This window comes from Nicotiana tabacum, chromosome 22 (genome assembly GCF_000715075.1).
Source record: "Nicotiana tabacum cultivar K326 chromosome 22, ASM71507v2, whole genome shotgun sequence".
Lineage (NCBI taxonomy): Eukaryota > Viridiplantae > Streptophyta > Magnoliopsida > Solanales > Solanaceae > Nicotiana > Nicotiana tabacum.
The window spans coordinates 50159356-50172071 of record NC_134101.1 but is presented as its reverse complement, the minus strand read 5'-3'; positions in this window follow the sequence as shown (position 1 = coordinate 50172071).

Below are 12716 nucleotides of genomic sequence, written 5' to 3'. Positions count from 1 at the left end.
CATAAGTGCATGGCGAGATAACTTAGAGAACCTCGCCTCATAATTGGTCACTAACATTTGACCCTGCTGGAGCTGCTCAAACTGAAACCGTAACTCTTCCCTCTGGGAGGGTGGAATATACCTGTCCAGGAAGATACAGGTGAACTTGTCCCAAGTCATGGGAGGAGAATGTACTGGTCTGCCAAAAATATAAGACTTCCACCATCTAAGGGCTCTGCCCTCTAGCTGAAAAGTGGTAAAGTCAACCCCATGAGACTCCAATATCCTCATGTTATGCAGTCTGTTCCTGCACCGATCAATGAAGTCCTAGGGATCCTCATGTCGCTCACCTCCAAAGACAGGAGGATGTAGTCTAGTCCATCTATCCAATAGTTTCTGCGGATCAGCGGCTGCAGCTTGCTAGGGCTCAGGTGTAGCTGTTGCTACTAGCTATGCTCCATCCACGGGTAATGCACCCTGGGTCTGATAAACAACAATTGCTTGCCCATGAGCCTTCGCGATAGGGGTCTGTGCTCCCCCACCCGCCTGAGATGTGGTTAGATCTGCCGAAAATAAACCGTCCTGAGTCATAGTGTCCATGAACCGCAACATACGACCCATGACATCATGGAATTCCGGTGCAGATGTGAAATCCACAGGAGCTGAATCTTCCACAGGCACTTCATCTTGTTCCTCAATAATGGGATTCTCTGCTGGATGCACTGGCGGCATAACTAGAACATCCCCGAGACGTCCTCGTCCCCTACCATGGGCTAGAGCCCTCCCTCGGCCTCTAGCAATTGGGGGAGCAGCTCTTCCCTTGTATGGAACCTCATTCGAGCGCCTTCTCACCATCTGTGAGAGAGTAAGAGAAAGATATTTAGTACTACATCAATTGCATGACTGAAGATGAAAAAAGGTAGTTTCCTAACACCCTATAGCCTCTCGAAGATAAGTACAGACGTCTCCATACCGATCTGCAAGACTCTATTAGTCCTACTCATAACTTGTGAGACCTATGTGAATCTAGTGCTCTGATACCATGTTGTCACGACCCAATTTCACCTATAGGTCGTGATGGCGCCCAATACTATGGCTAGGAAAGCCAACTAGTAATTTAAACATATATCAATTATTTTCAGAATAATTTTCTAAGTAATTTTATTATTTTACTAGCAATATTAAAGAAAATAGAAAAGATACCGATAAATTTAAATCCAAGAAAAATAATCAACTCCCAATTCTACCAATGTGTGTGCCAAGACCTAGTGTCACAAGTGTATGAGCATCTAGTAGATTATACAAAAATCTCAAACATTGTCTGAAATAAAATAGACAAAATGCAAATACAAGAAGAGGCACAGGTAGCTGCAGAACGGCTCAGAAAGGCAGCTCACCACTACGCCTATGGATAATGTGGATGTGCGATGATAGATCTTCCACTAGTGTTTGTCTCAGATCCTGCACAAAAAGTGCAGCAAGTGTAGCATGAGTACGTAAACAACATATACCCAGTAAGTATCAAGCCTAATCTCGAAGTGGTAGAGACGAGAGGTCGCCATAGACACTCGCTAAGAGTCAATAATAAAAATTAAAATAAAAATAGAATATTTAAATCAACATGATTCATAGAATTTACAATAATTCTTATTTAACCAGCAGAAATAATTAAATTCATCTGAATACAACAAATCCCAATATATTAATTAAATTCACAAGTTTTAATTAAACATCAAGATATCGTGTAATTATTATTATTATTATTAGGCAAGATTTCTGTCGAGGTCGTATGGCCCAATCTAGAGTGTCGTGTACACTGTCAAGGGACGTGTGACACGATCCATAGATGCATCTATACTGCCGAGGCGTTCAGCCCGCTCTACAAGAAAGGAGGACATTTTCTTATGTACCTCCAGAATGAGAGTATATTTATTATAATGTAAATTCGAGAGGATGAACAATTTCTTTTAACAATTAATTAATTTTAAACAGAATTTAAGCATATGAGATTTTCATCTTTTACTATCTTTCGCTAACAATTTATAATATATATAAAATAATTTAATTAAATAAAGGATGTAATTTACACAAGTAATTCATGCTTTGAGTCATAAACTACCCGGACTTTAGCATTAATAGTAGCTACGCACGGACTCTCGTCACCTCGTGGGTAAGTAGCCCCCACAATTAGCAACAATTATTAATTTAATTACCTATGGGGTAATTTTCCCTTACAAGATTAGACAAGAGATTTACCTCAATTTTCTCTAATTTAGTCCAATAGAAGGCCTTTTCCTCGATTATCCAACTCTGAATGGCTTGAATCTAGCCAAAATAAATTCGATACAATCACTAAAAATTATAGGAATCAATTTCATAAGAAAATACTATATTTTTTAATAAAATTTGAAACTAACTCAAAAATCGTATGTGGGGCCCACATCTTAGAATCCGGTGAAAGTTACGAAATATGAATGCCCATTCAACCACGAGTCTACCAATACCAAAATTACTAAATTCCGATAATAATTCGGCCCTCAAATCCTCAAATCTATCCAAGAAGGTTTTCAAACTTTTCCAACTTAATTTACCACTTACATGATAAAAACAGTGATGGATTCAGGTTATTTAATCAATATTGAGTGAAGAACACTTACCCTGTTATTTTTTCTGAAAATCTCTCAAAAATTGCCTAAATCCGAGCTCCAAATCATTAAAAATGGAAAATATTTGAACTTATCATTCTGCCCAGACCCTTTCTTCTTCGCGAACGCGACCCTTGTCTCGCGTTCGCGAAGCACAAAAAATGTGCTGCCCAACTTTCCTCTTCGCGAACGCGATGTACTGCCAAACTTAGCCTTCGCGAACACGATACCTCCTTCGTGAACGCGAAGCTTTAATGCCAAATACCTCCGCCTGGCCTCGCCCCACTACGCGAACGCGAAAGCCTTCACGTGTTCGCGATACACACTGCCATCACCCTTCGCGAACGCGGTCCATTCTTCGCGAATGCGAAGAGAAATTTCTCTCCTGCCCCAGTTCCCCTTCGCGAATGATAGACCTCTCTCGCGAACGCGAAGAAGGAAACTAGAGCTGGACACCAGAAATCCTTCAGCTTTTTCCCAAGTCCGAAAATGATCCGTTAACCTTCCAAAACTCACCTGAGGCCCTCGGGACCTCAGTCAAATACACCAACAAGTCCTAAAACATCATACAGACTTAGTCGAAATCTCAAATTACATCAAATAACGCTAAAATCACAAGTCACACCCCAATTTAAGCTTAATGAAACTTAAGAATTTTTAACTTCTACATTCGATGCCGAAACCTATCAAATCAAGTCCAATTGACCTCAAATTTTTCACACAAGTCATAAATGGCATAACATAGCTATGAAAATTTTCGAAATTGAATTCCGACTCCGATATCAAAAAGTCAACTCCCCGGTCAACTTCCAAACTTAAATTCCTATTTTAGCCATTTCAAGCCTAATTTAACTCCGGACTTCCAAATAAAATTCTGAACATGCTCCTAAGTCCAAAATCACCATACGAAGCAGTTGGAATCATCAAAATTCTATTCCGGGGTCATTTTCTAAAATTGTTGACCGAAGTCCAACTTAGCATTTTAAGGCCAACTTAAGGAACCAAGTGTTCCGATTTCAATCCGAACACTTTCAAATCCCGAGCCAATCATCCCCGCAAGTCATAAATTAATAAAAGCACATATGGAAAATTTTATTTTAGGAAACGGGGTTCCAAAAGTCAAAATGACCGATTGGGTCATTACACTTTGGTAACGCTAAACATGTTATACTTCCTTCATTAACTGATATATCTTCATTTGATTGGACAGACGCTGACTCAAACAAACGAAAGAATGTTATTGACTATTTCTCTATGTTTGAACTTGGTAAGTAACAGAAAATATATTATTTGACTTTGAGTTTGTTGTACTTTAATATATTTATTAGAGTTTCTTGTACATTAGGTTCGACATCTGCTGTACCTTGTGAAGGACACGATGCAGAGCCGTCGGCCATCAAAAATAAAGGTTTTCTCCAATTTTAATCTTATATAAACATTCATTCCTAATCTCTTCGCAACAATAATGATATATGTTATTTATCTTAAGTGTGTCTATAAGCTGAAATACATGAATACTTTGTGTTCTTCTGTGATTTGCGTCGTACCTACTCAGGCTTCATTGCACGCTTTTAAACATGTTGACAATTTTGTTTATCAGCTCCCTGCCTTGAAGCTCATGCGACTAAATCGCGCGGTAATTTAGAAAAAGGGAAGAGCATATGTAATGCCCCTACCATTCGCGAAGCAGGTAAACTTAGCCTTTATATTATACTTTGTTGACAATGACATATTAGTTGTAAATTATTATAAACCATGAGTATCTATGCAAACCTCGTGTTACAATAATATCTACCATACATGTTCCTTAGTGATCCCTATTTTTTCTAATGATACTTCTTACATATTCAGTTAATAGCAGGACCAGAAAGGTATCCCTACCCACTAAAGAGCAACATTGTGACTATGTTGCTCTAAAAAAAGGTTCTGAACTGCCAGTACTGTGGCGCAAGAAAATTTGAATATGAACCTCCAGGATTTTATTGTAGCAACGGTTCAGTTAAATTGACATCATATGAAATGCCTGCTGAATTATTGAATCTTTATTTGGCCAATATGGAAGAATCTGAGCACTTTCGTACTTACCTTAGAATGTACAATAATATATTTGTGTTTGCTTCACTTGGAGTGAACTATGACAGGGTGCTAGCGAAAAGAAACTATGGCATTTACACATTTAAAGTACAAGGACAAATGTGTCACTTCATAAATGATTTAATTCCATCAAATCGATAACTAAGAAATTTACAACTGTATTTTTATGATGATAACACTGAAATATTGAATCGAATGACTTCTTCAGGTATACTTAGACAATCAGTTGTTGAGAAGTTAATGAATATATTGAAGATAAATCCTTATTCTTGAAATCTCTAATACATATTCCAGAATTATCAAACTTTTATATTGCACTGAGATGTGATTATAGCTTAGATCAACAAGTCTACAACCTACCAAGCATATCAGACGTAGCAACATTATGGCTAGAATAAGAAACAAATAATAATAATACTTCTGCACCCCATATCTGAATTTACACTCATAGTAACAAGAGCCAATTGCTAAATTACTATTACGGTTGCTATGACCCTTTGCAATATCTGATTTTGCTTCCGTATGGTCAAAATGGATGGCATTCTGGTATTCAAAAGGTTGTACAGCCTGGGAATAAATTGAGAAAAATGAGAGCTTACTACGAAAAAGAACAACTTCCAACTTTATCTAATACGTGTTCAATTGATGGACTACTTGATATGGAAGCTGACGTTCTAGAAAAGGGGAAACGAAAAAGGGATACCGTTTCTTGTTGTAAATACTATTGTTAAAAACTTCAAATGAGAGACAATGAGGAGAATGGAGTTTTACATTCTGGCAGATTGTTTCAACAATATTCAGTTGATGAATTCATAAAAATAGAAACTCAGAGGTTAGATTTTGCCTCATTTAACCAAGATTTATTTCGGATTGATGTACTGCAAGGAATTCTGGATATCCTGAGACTTGGCGAAAGAGAAGCTTCTAAGATAGGAAAAAAGAACTTTATTTCGAGTTCCGACAAGTTTCACGGGTGGTCCGAGAGATATGCGTCAGCATTATATGGATGTTATTGCGTTAGTACAATATTTTGGAAATCCTGATATATTTTTGACCATGACATGCAATCCTGCTTGGCCTGAAATAAAGGAACATTTGCTCCCAATAGATGAAACTCAAAATAGCCTGATTTAATTAGTCGAGTGTTCAGAGCTAAGGTAGAAGAGATGAAAACAAATATATTAAAAAGAAACATATTTGGAAAAATTGTAGCTTTTATGTACACTATAGAATTTAAAAAACTAGTTCGTTCACATGCTCATTTTCTTATTATACTTAGTGATGGCTATAAATTATTGACACCTGAGGCTTATGACAAGTTTGTCTCTGCTGAGCTACCTGATCCTGATGCAAACTCTTACTTACATAAGCTTGTTATTAAACATATGATGCATGATCCTTGTGGTTATTTGAATCCTACAAGTTCTTCTATGAATAAAAAAGGAGAACGCAAATTTAAGTACTCAAAGAGCTTCGCTGACAATATGACAAAAGGAAAGAACTCATACCCAATTTATAGAAGACGAAATACTAGTAAATCTGTGAAAGTATGGGAGCAATTTCTTGGTAACTCATGGGTTGTTCCTTACAATCCTTATTTGTTGTGCAAATATAATAGTCATATAAATGTTGAAGTTTGCTCAGATATTAAAGTTGTCAAATATATATACAAATATATCTGTAAAGGACATGATAAAATTTCATTTAGTCTACGCGAAGACAACTCAAATATAGAAACAGATGAAATAAAAGAATATCAATCTACTAGATGGGTATCACCACCCGAAGCTATGTGGCGTCTATTTCCCTTTCCTATCAGTGAAATGATGCCAAGTGTCTATCACCTCCAAGTACATCTTGATTGACTATAATTTGTTTCTTTTAGAAAAACTGACATAGTTGACAATATTGTGAAAATTTCTATGATTAAGAAGACGATGTTGAAGGAATTCGTCTTTGTGAATAAAACAAATAAAGATGCTAAAAAACTAAAGTTGTTGTACAGAGATTTACCACACTATTTTGTACGGTCAGCTACATATAAAATGTGGACTCGACGATAACGGGATAATATTATCGGGCGCGTTATAACGTGTCATCCAACAGAAGGAGAAAGATATTACCTTAGATTATTACTAATGAACGTGAGAAGACCAAAATCATACAAAGATCTTCTAACAGTAAATGGGGTATGTTGTGACACATTTAGAGAATCTGCAGTAAATGGGGTATCACAACAAAGCTATTAATTGTGATAATAGCTTAATTGATTGTATGTCGGAGGCTGCCTGTTACAAAAATACCTTATAGTTTAAGACGTTTATTTGATACAATATTAGTATATTGTAGCCCAGCTAGTCCAAGAAAAATGTGGGAATAATTTGAAGATTCAATGTCTGAAGATTTTAAGAGTTTAGCAAATATAGCGGTAAAAGATATCCACCTTGTTGTCCTCAACCACATCAATGATATACTGCATTCTATGGGACGTGATATTAATGAGTTCAACCTTGTTTCAGAAACTATCAGATCTTCAAAAATGGCAAATGAAGCGAAGGAAGTATATTTCGAAAGAAACATCATTGTGAGTGACGAAAATTTATTATTACATAGAAAATTAAATACTGAACAAAAAATGGGCATATGACATAATTCTCGATAGAGTATTTGCTAACAAACCAGGAGCCTTTTTTATTGATGGTCCAGGAGGAAGTAGTAAGACATTCTTATCTTGTGCCTTATTAGCAACTGTGAGATTCAGAGGATTTGTAGCTTTAGCAACAGCAACCTCCGGTGTTGTAGCTTCGATCCTTCCAGGAGGACGAACAACTCATTCACATTTTAAAATCCTGATTAATATCAATGAAAAGTTCTCTTGCAATATCAACAAGCAAAGTTCGTTGGCATCTTTAATACGCGACGTAAAATTAATTGTGTGGGATGATGTATCGATGACAAAAAAGAATATGATTGAAGCATTAGACTCTTTTCTGAAAGATCTTATGGATACAAATGTGCTTTTTGGTAGAAAAGTTATTGTTTTCGGAGGAGATTTTAGACAAACTCGTCATGTTGTTCAAACTGGTAAAAAAGAAGACTTTATTTGAGAAAGCATACTGAACTCCAAAATATGGAATCAGCTTGAAAAATTACGATTATTAGAAAATATGCGTACGGAAACTGATCTTTTTTTCTGTGAATATTTGATGCGAATTAGAAATGCAAAAGAAAAGACAAACATGGATGACAAAATAGAAATTCCAAGATCTTTCATTGTTACTTATATTATTGAATAAGAATTGTTGGATCTCTTATTCAAAATAATATATTCCGATTTGAATACTTCTTTTCATGATTCTACTTTTTTAACTTCCCGTGTTATTCTGACGACTAAAAATGACTTTGTTGATGAATTAAATAATAGGCTTATAGCTCAATTTCCTAAAGATGCTAGGGCATTTGTTGCAACTGATGAAACTGCTGAACCGAGTTATCAGAGTCAGTTTGAAGATTTTTTATACTCATTGAACCCTGCTGGTTTACCTCCTTACAAGTTAACCTTGAAAGAAAATTGTCCTGTCATGTCGCTGCGAAAGATAAATCCTTGTAAAGGTTTGTGCAATGGTAAACGACTTATATGTTGTAACTTCAAGAGCCGTGTTATAAGTGCTAAAATTGCGAGTGGTGATTTTAAGAATACACATGTATTTATTCCCAGAATACCATTGTTATCTTCAGACGATGAAAAATTACCTATCCCATTCAAAAGAACACAATCTCCACTACGCCTATGTTTCGTTATGACGATAAATAAAGCGCAAGGACAAACATTAGATTGTGTTGGAATTTATTTACGTGAACCAGTATTTTCTCATGGCCAGCTATACGTTGCTTTATCGAGAGCAAAGAGTTCAGGCTGTATAAAAATATTAATCCGACCACCTACGACAGATAACGACGATGATCGGTCCACATATAATATAGTGTGTGGTGAAATCATTCAAAAAGCCTTTCTATAACTTTGTAGCTTTCTTGTTTATGTTTCTTGAATGTAAACCAACAAAGTTCAGCAAAATGAGGATATAGCAGAATTTGGTAGCTAAGTGAGGTAATTCCTAACATCAAGCTTGATTTCACTTTTATATTTCTACTGTTAACTATTGCAGTAGTAGGAATTTGACATTGGTTATGCAGATGCTCAAGCTCAAGGCAAATTTAAGGAAACAAGGCACATACTAGAGGCATCACAGATGTGGACACGCATATAGCTTTCCAGTTGCTTAACAAAAGAGCTCCACAGATATGAAGCTCTTTTGAGAGCATCTCCAGCTTGTTCAGCACTATGGTTAGAATAACTTTCATCGTCACTATTATTATGCAAATGAGCTTCCTTGCCTAATGATCCAGGCTTTGCTAAAGAACAACTATCGTCCTGACAGACTTGCCGATAAATCAATTGTTGGCATAAATATCATACACTTTCCCACACTAGCACATCTTACTGCACAAGAGATACAATCATGTTCTATTGTTTATTTCAATAATTTTCAACAATATTTCCACAATTTGATATGCACTAAATGTGGTATTTGGTTACAATTTGGATTATATATTCTGGATGAATACTACACCTTAATGAAAAATTACAAAGTAAAATGCTTCCACATGTTGGTACTGAAAAATATCGTGACACTAGGATACTACACGTAACTAAAGTAACAACTATTATGAATACATACTAATAATTGGCCTCATATATATTTGACAGAAGCTAAAAATACAGTGTTCTTTGTTGTATCATTAAAGGTTGCTTATTCTTTCTCGAGTGGAATAAGTATCTTCATTAGTTCAATTTAATCAACTCTTTTGGCATTTAATACGAACACTTGTTGTAATCTGTTATATTTTTTTGTCAATCTTACTTATCTTTGAGGACATCATAGGTAAAAGTACATATGTAGATATTTTGGACTACCGTTGATATATAAGAATCTCAAGCCCTTAAAAAAAAAAAAGCATTTGCAACATAAAATACAGCTAAAGAGAGAAATTACATCTGACACTATATGTTGAACTTATCTCCGGAGAGACAATAGAGACCAATGTTGTAAATTATATATGAATAGAAATATCTGATCAGGTGAAGTTAAAGTTTTTACCAGTAAGTCTTGTTGGTATTGATTGTAATTTCTCCAACAAATTTTTAGGCACTCATTACTATTTTGTATTAACATATCTATCTAAATGTTCGTATTTGAAAATACATTTGATGACTAACTGTATCTTTTTTGTCAGAATCTTATCCATAGTTTGAACCTTTAAGCAAAGGAGAGATAATCATAATTAGCACAGTGTCGATACATTGGGTAAGGTTATTTTCTTCTCCATATATAAATCCTATATTTTATTTTCCTATCGATGAGTATATTTTAGACCCATGCTTTATTTTCATTTTCATGTGTGAGTTCATCTTCTTGACATTGGCAAAATGGGCCAATGATGCTTTTCAAGGGCTCAGAAAGCGAGACCCTTTCTCTCTCTGTTTCACCCAAAAGCTTGTTTCTGCAGTTGCATCTGCACGTAGTAAAAATGAGAATGATTTGTCCACTGTGAGCTTCTCCCTAAGTTGTGTATTTTTCCTACTACTTTTCTTCCTACAGACTCTTTCCTTCACGAACGTTATAACTCCCCTCTCTGTTGTTCGAAGGTCAATGGTGTCATGAAAACTGAATATCGCATTGCTATAAAGTCTGCTCAACGGCGCAACTTTGCTGAAGATGTCCGAGCAGTCTTAAGTGCACAAAGATCAGGTTTGTTTCTTGCATTGCAAACGCATGATACTGTAACTGCATAAATGTTGGGTTTGTGGTTTCTTTAGTGTAGTGCATTTTCTGCTAAAGATTTTCGACTGAACTTAGTTGAGGCGTAGTGTCATCTTCTTAAAGATTGTATTAAGTTCCTGGTTTATTTATTCTTTTTTTCCCAATAATTCAGCTTCATTGTCCTGTTAGACCCACCATATTGTATTGTCGATAGAGACAATCCATCTTACTCGGAGGAAGTTAACCTTAGCGAGGTGGAAGCTCTTTTTTTACCTTGCACCCCGGAAGTTGGAGATTTCAATATCTGAGTGTGTCCGGATATCCTGCATTTTTCCAGCAGTTAGGATTAACAAATACTTCTCTTTTGGTCAGTTAAAATACATGTTTACGTGTCTAATCCCAAATGATGCCTACTCAGATGTTGGCATTATCTCTTAAATGTGATTTATGAGGAAATAAAGTGCAGTTGGTAGTCTATTCTTCACGTAACTTCTCTCATTATTAACACCCTGTTTGGTGCATTCCTGGTTTTTATTGAGTTTGTGTATTTTGTTTTTATCTTTGTTTATTATTTTGCAGAAAATGAGTGGGGATCAACACATAGATATGCATGACATGAACAATATGGAGTTTATTTCGCTACCATAATATAAAATGCGGATTCTTTGCCCTGAGAAATAGTATTTGTCAAAGTGGAAGATGTTATAATTTCAAACTGTCGGGCCCAATCTCTAGTATCAACCATATGTAGGTAAGGAAACCTTCACCGTCCTTGGCTTTTCTAATCGAATTAGGAATAGGACACCTAGTCCTTCTTCGATACTGGTAATCACCGATCCCAAATCGGTACTAATTCTTCAATACCCATCTTCGAAAGCTACATAAATATATGCATGCCCTTCATTCAATCGGCATCAACAACATCTGCGAGCTACGTTTAACTTAAATTTGACGATTCAGAAGTATTGACACGAAGGTAAGTTCTTTTTTTTTTTCTGGGTCCTTTCTTTATTCTATTGTCTTTTTCGTTCTTTATCGACAATGTAAGCAATTTCGTCAAACTACTCCGTATTTTAAAAGTTCGAGACGAAAACCTTTAAAAGTTCGAGATGAATACCTTTAAAATTCGGGGCGAACACCCTCAAAAGTTTGCGATAAAGACCTTTAAAATTTACGATGAAGACTTATAAAAGTTCGCGATTAAGACCTTTAAAATTTGCAGCGAAGCCCATAAAACTTCGCGATGAAGACCTCTAAAATTTGTGGCGAAGACCCTTATAAGCTTGCGATGAAGACCTTTAAAATTTGAGGCGAAGCCCATAAAAGTCCGCGATAAAGACCTTTAAAATTTGTTGCGAAGATCAATAGAAGTTCTTAAAAAGATCCTTAAAATCTCGTGGTCAAGATCTTTAAAAGTTCGCGATGAAGACTTTTAAAAGCACACGATGAAGACCTTTAAAAGTTCGCGGCGAAGACCCTTAAAAGCTCGTGGTAGAAATCTTTAAAAGTCGGCAGTGAGGACCCTTTAAAGTTCGCCATGAACACTTTTAAAAGTTCAAGATGGGCACATTTTAAAATTCGAGACGGGCACCTTTTAAAGGTTCGGAAAAAAAACCTTAAAAATTCGGATGCCTTTAAAAATTAACGACGAACACCTTTAAAAGTTCGCAATAAAACCTTTAAAAGTTCAAGGAGAATACCTTTAAAAGTTCGTTACGAAAACCTTTAAAAGAAAAACTCCGACATGGACATCCCTTTTTTCCGATTCAATGTCAATATTTGCTTGCTTAACATGATGTATTGACATCCATAAAATAGAACTTGGCTTTTTTTAATACATCGTTATCGCTATCGTTCATGTCTCGAAGTTTTCTGTATTTGAATATACATCCTCAGTTTTCTTTTGAAGATAATATTGTTCATTACCTTTGTACCTTTTGTGGTAGGAAATATATATCTCAATGTGAGAACGTCAAAAATATGAACCATTTTATTTCTTAGAAACTAAACTTTAAAATATGAAACATATCCAAAATTCGGAATCAAGCACCTTAAGAATCGCCCTAGGTAATATTTTGAGACCAACTTTAGATTCCACCATGTTAAAAATTTTAGATTTGCGCACTCTCAACAAAAAAACTCATATCTTGGTGTAGAAACGTCAAAATTATGAACC